Below are 6,545 nucleotides of genomic sequence, written 5' to 3'. Positions count from 1 at the left end.
GAAAATCTATGTATGATACAAAGTTCAAGATTCAAAATAGAGGCTATACCCTCCAAACTGTAGAAGGAGAAAGAATGGCATGAGAAAACAAAAATAGAACTTAGTCAACCCCCCCCAAAAAAAGGCAAAAAACACAGTAAGGAAAGGGCCACTGGTTTTGTCTCTTCTGTCCCAGCCTGTGTGTCATTGCAGATGGGCAGATCTGCTGCTCTGCTTCAGACTCAGGGCTTCGGCACTCACATCCAGCCCCATGGTGTCGTCCCAGCTGTCAGCTCGAGGTGCTTGCTTGCCACACCTTGAAGTGATACTGGCAGCTCTTCCCTGCTCCTGGGAAGATTCCCCCAAAGCACATCACAGCCCCTTGCATGTCTTAGGCGCTTTCCACCTTCTCTGTTTCTGTTTTCTTTCCCCCAGATGCACCTCCCTCGCCTACTTCCTGGATGAATTTACAAATTTCTCCTTAATAGACCTCAAGGGATTAGAATCATAATATCCAATTATTTGTTAAGAGTAAGGTGGGGAAAAGAGGCCTTAAATAATCCATTTTGTTGTTAAAATGTTTCTTTTTGGCCCGGTGCGGTGGCTCACACCTGTAATCCCAGAACTCTGGGAGACCGAGGCGGGTGGATCACCTGATGTCAAGAGTTTGAGACCAGCATGGTCAACGTGGTGAAACCTTGTCTCTACTAAGAATACAAAAATTACCCGGGCATGGTGGTGCACACCTGTAGTCCCAGCTACTTGGGAGGCAGGAGAATAGCTTGAACCCAGGAGGTGGAGGTTGCAATGAGCAAGATTGTGCCATTGTACCCCAGCCTGGGCGACAGAGCAAAAACTCCATCTTAAAAAAAAAAAAAAAAAGTTTCTTTTAAGGAAATAGCTGGACTGGTAAATGATAGTTTGTTATTTTTGTTATATTTACTATCCTAATTTGGCAAAACTAAATGTTTGCAATTCTTCAATGTTCCTCCATTTTTTTTCTGAAGTTTTACCTCCCAGGAAAAGTCTCCAAACTGGAAACTCTCATTCTCAGGATAGATGAGCAGTGACTTTTTGCTTCTTTTTGTTTAAGGGGAATGAATAGAATCTCACGTAAATACCAAAGACTGCAGATCTGAGTATTCGAGTACAAACATAAAACCAAGGTGTATCAAAATGGGGGATTGCAAAGTGGCAACTGGTAAGGGAGTGGTCTTTCTCCCCTACCTGTCAGGAGGGAGCTGGGACCTCTTGGTGGTACTGTGAGAATAAGAGAGTGTCTCTGAGTAATATTTGCATGTCTCATAAATTTGCTGAAACTTGGAATTCCACGGATGGCAATCCTAGGTTGTCCAGGAGAGAACTCTGCCTCTCAAACGATGTCAATTGATTTAGCCTAGTCTGCGAATGGGCAAGGAATGGGAGTGGGATGGCCCAGCTGACCGCCTCCTGGTTCCCAGGAAGCCCTGGCTCCAGTAGATGAGGAGAGATTCAGAGGACAGGAGGGTTCTTTCCTTCCAGGGAAACCTCAGCCAAGGGATTTTTCATGGGGGAAGCCTGCTTTTGATGCCCTTCTAGGGTGCATTCTGACAGTGTGTGTGCCTAGGTCCCAGCAGAAGATTTGGGACCATCTGAAACTTGCTGCTCCCTATGTCCCAAACACCTTGGTACACACAGTGCCTGGAGCCTGGGTGCAGCACACAGAGCTCGGGCCTGGGAGCTCACTGTCCACCAGGAGAAGGTACTTGGTGCAACCCCAGTGCAGGGGCCTCGGGCACAGGCTGGCACCTTCTGTTGAGCTGTTCTTGCGTCATCAGACCAGTTCCACCTCCACCCAGTACCCCAGGCCCTTGAGGTTCTGACCACAGGGCCATTATTGAACGGTTTCTCCTGCCTTTCCAGCAGGGACAGGTGCAGAGGACTTTAAGAAACATTGATTGCAAGGGTCTGGCGGGAGTGAAATTGGTGCTGCCACTCCAGAAAGCTGTTTAGCAAGAGGTATCAGTCACTTCAAAAACGTTCACTCCCTATGACCTGGCACTACCACGCATGCAAATCCTTCTTTAAGAAATCTCCCGGCCGGGTGCAGTGGCTCATGCCTGTAATCCCAGCACTTTGGGAGGCCGAGGCAGGCAGATCACTTGAGGTCAGGAGTTCAAGACCTGGCCAACATGGTGAAATCCCGTCTCTACTAAAAATCAGAAAATTAGCGGGGCATGGCGGTAGATGCCTGTAGTCCCAGCTACTTGGGAGGTTGAGGCAGGAGAATGGCTTGAGCCAGGGAGATGAAGGTTGCAGTGAGCGGAGATCCCATCACTCAACTCCAGCCTGGACGACAGAACAAGAATCTGTCTCAAAAAAAAAAAAAAAAAAAAAACAGGAAAGAGAAAGAGAAAGAAATCTCCCAATGCAGATAAAGCCTCAGGCAAAGATTCACCCACACTTATCTACAATAGCGAAAATGGAAGCAAATTAAAATATCAAGTGATAAAGAATTGGTTAAATAAATTGAGACACACTGATAGGATGGAATATGCAGCTGATGAACATTTTATTTATAAAAAGGTCTGTAAAACACAGAGAAGTGCTGGAATAAAGTGATGGAACAATAAAGTGGAAAGGGCAGGATACAAAGTTGTATATACAAGATAATTGCTCTGTAAAAAGAACACCGGCAAATTATGTGGAGAAGAAAAGAGTGGAAGGAAATACAACAAAATGAAATAATGATAGTCTCTGGTGAGACAATGGGTGACATTTTTTCTTCCTTTTCTTTTTCCTCTCCATCTTTGCAAGTTTTGCATACCGAACAACTCTTAATTTCACTTTTTAAAGGAAATAGGGCCAGGTGCAGTGGCTCACGCCTGTAATCCCAGTAATTTGGGAGACTGAAGCAGGAGGATCATATGAGGTCAGGAGTTCGAGACCAGCCTGGCCAACATGGTGAAACCCTGTCTCTACTAAAAATACAAAAATTAGCCAGGTGTGTTGGTGCGTGCCTGTAATCCCAGCTACTCGGGAGGCTGAGGCAGGAGAATCACTTGAACGCAGGAGGCGGAGGTTGCAGATCCACTGCACTCCAGCCTGGGTAGCAGAGTGAGATTCTGTCTTAAAAAACAATAATAATAGAAAAGGGAAAAAAATAGTAGTTGTGCTACTTTACCCCAACCCCCTGACCCCTCCTCCAGGGGGCTGGACTTGGAGTCACCTTCAGGTATCCGCCCTGTTCCTACTCTCCTCCGTGTTAGACACCCACACGCACTCTGGTTTCCTACTCTTCTCTCTAGCCACCAGACCAGCCTTACCCATAGGCAAGTAGCCCTTTCTGGACAAGGAAGGAGCCAAGGTTTTCTTTATCATTTTTCCAAAGGCAAGAAGGCGTGGCCAGGGAGGGCGAATGGAAAGGCAACCACTCTCTGCTGGTCCTGGGCTTCTCCCTGCAATGTGCACCTGACCCAGGCTTGGACTGAGGCAGGCCTCAGGGGAGTGCCCAGCTGGGTCATGGGGTCATGGACAGAGCAGATCTTATGGGGACAGGTGGGGGACGTCACAGCCCAAATGCAGACTCTAAGCTGGAGGGGTCCGAGCGTTCATCAGGCCCGCTGGTCCTCAAACTCAAGTGTGACAGTCACTGGGCATTGTTAGAAATTCAGAGTCCTGCACCAAGTCCCAGAGATGGTTTTGGTGGGTCTTGGTGGGCGCAGGAATCACGTTTTTCACAGGTTTCCTGAAGGGCTGGCATGCAGGGGGTTCGAAGAGGAGCCAGAATCCCAGTCTCACCCCAGCATGCTCCTCGTCATCACCAGCTGATGCAGGAGACCGCAGGACTGAGTCTGAGGACACCAGGGAGGGAGGACAAGGTGGGGTCTGGAGCGGGAGGAAGGCAGGGTCCGACACTGGGCGTGAGGCCCAGGAGAGTTTGTGGCAGATAGAAACTCAGAACAGATCCACTGAGCCTTGCCTGGCCCTGCTGAGGGTCAGCATCCTGGTGCCCTGCCCAGGGATGTGAACCTATCAGGGATGTCCCAGTCTCCAGCTGGAAAGTCAAGGCCACCGCTCTGAGCTCCAGGGCTGATGAACACTTCTAGGTCAGGCTGGAGCATGCAGGAGGAGAGCCTGGGGAGGGTTGGGAGAGCCTGGATTCCGGGCAGCTGGACTCTGAGGCTGAGGTGGAAAGCTTTCGGGAATCAGTGCTGATCCAGCCAGCCACACTGCTTCACGGCTGGTCTGGCCAGGAGGGCCTCCTGCCCTACACTGAGACACACTTTGAGAAACCCAGCTCCTCCTCAGATGTGTGGAGGGGAGGCATCGAGATCACGTCCCCTTCGGGGGCCTGGGAAGGGGCTTCCTCTTCCTCTGTAGTCTGTAAAGACAACAGTGGGGTTTGGAGAGCAGAACCCAAATGAAGGGGTAGGGGGTGTGAGGAGTGGTCCCCAGGTAGCTGCTGTGTCCACCCAGCCTTTTCCACAAATTCCAGCCCTCCATCCATCTGCAGGGGCACAGGACCTAACAACTTCTCCTCCCCAGAACTCCCAGGCTTTGATTCATGGCCTCTCATGACCCCAATCCATCCCTCCCCCGGGGTGCCCTCAAGGCCCCAGGCTGGGTTCTGGTGCAATTGTGGCCTCCTGCCAGCCCACAGCACTGTCAGCTGTGACTCCCAACAAGCTATTCAGGAATTTTCTGGACCGGAAAAAAGAGGATGTGAGGTCAAAAGCCCTGGTTTCCCTGGTGAAATGGGCTAGGGCTGTGGCTGTGATGGGGAAGGTGGGTGAATGCGGGGGTGTGGGGTTTGGGGAGCAGATGCTGAGGAAAAGGCCTTCTTCCACTTCCTCCAATCGTCAGAGTGGAGGCAGGCAAGGTGGCTCTGCAGCCCCTCCCCTCCCAGGGCTCTTCTGTCCATACCTGGCTTAGATACTGGATCTCTGTGAAGAGGCTGGGAGAGGGCTCGGGGATGGTGAGAGGCCCCATGGACCCTGCAATGTTGATCACGGCGTCCTCTGTGTCCCGGCCATTCTCCAGTGGCTGTAACAGACACTTGGTCAGAACAGCCTGTTCTTGGCAGCAGGGATAGTCTATGAGCCCAGCCAAGCCCAAGCAAGGGGAGGGAAACGTGGGAGGGGTTGGCAAGGCAGGGAGGTCCTGGGAGGGGAGAATATTAAGCTCCTGCGTGCCTCTGCCACTTCCTTCCTGCCTTGTCCAAAGAAGGATAAGCTGTCTCACCTCTCTGAAGCTCAGTTTCCTCAGCTGTAAAACTAGGTAAGAATTTGTCCTTTGGGATTGTAATATTCATAATAGCATCCTACCACTCAACCAACAAGAACTTCTGGAATGACTGATTTGTTTTCATTATTTTCTATCCTTTAAAGCAGAAAGATCATGCAGGCTGCAGGTTCTTTGTAACAGGCCAGGAGAAAGCAGAGTTGAACATGCCAGAGATACATCGAATAACAAGGGGCACATGAGATAATGGGTCTGAGCAATCCATTATCCATCAGATGAGGGGACCATGGCCCAGGGAAGAGAGAGGTAGCCCAAGATCAGTGGGGAGGCCCCTATTCTGACCCGGGCCTGGCTGTTCCCATGGGTCCTCAGATCAGGAACGCCAGGCCTATCCATCTCAGGCCTTGCCCTGGCAGGTGGGCAGAGCAGAGGCTGGAGCCGGCCAAGGTCCCCAGCCAAGACTCCCGATGCCAGAGAAAGAAGCTCCCATTTTTTGGGCATCTATGGGGTATATCATCTCACTCTTTCCTATTTACAACCATGTGAGCTATGGCAACAGGGCTCAGAAAGGTAGTGCAATCTGCTTGACATCACACAACTGGCAAATGGCTGAGCTGGGACTCATACCGGAGACTGTCTGACTGCAGACCCAAGCTCTTTCCCTATACCCTGCTGCCATCCTGGCAGGGTGTGTGACACATTTCTCTTGGGCTTGGTGTCCGTGGTCTACTAACCAAGCCCCAGCTTCACCCAATACCTAGCTTCTGGGGATGGGGGCAGAGGTAGATGTTTGAGCCATCTCTTGTTAGAAATGCCGAGATGAAGGCTGGGTGTGGTGGCTCTCGCCTGTAATTCCAACACTTTGGGAGGCTGAGGCTGGAGGACTGCTTGAGCCCGCCAATTTGAGACCAACCTGGGCAACATAGTGAGACCCTTTTTCTCTAAAACTTTAAATTAAAAAGATAAAAAATATACTAAAGACTCTCTGGGAGGCCAAGGCGGGCAGTTCACGAGGTCAGGAGATCGAGACCAACCTGGCTAAAGAAACCTCGTCTCTACTAAACAATACAAAAAATTAGCTGGGCATAGTGGCGGGTGCCTGTAGTCCCAGCTACTCAGCAGGCTGAGGCAGGAGAATGGCGTGAACATGGGAGGCGGAGCTTGCAGTGAGCCGAGATGGCACCACTGCACTCCAGCCTGGACGACAGAGTGAGACTGTCTCAAAAACAGAAAACAAAAAACAGACAAACAAACAAACAAACAAAAAAACTAAAGAAAAGAAAGAAACACAGGATGACATCTTCAGCCTTCTGGAGACAAGGATTAGAGCAGAATTCTTTGGG

The sequence above is a fragment of the Piliocolobus tephrosceles genome, unplaced genomic scaffold, assembly GCF_002776525.5.
Source record: "Piliocolobus tephrosceles isolate RC106 unplaced genomic scaffold, ASM277652v3 unscaffolded_44466, whole genome shotgun sequence".
NCBI classification, from domain to species: Eukaryota; Metazoa; Chordata; class Mammalia; order Primates; family Cercopithecidae; genus Piliocolobus; species Piliocolobus tephrosceles.
The sequence above is the reverse complement of the archived record's forward strand: the minus strand, read 5'-3'. Positions refer to the sequence as shown.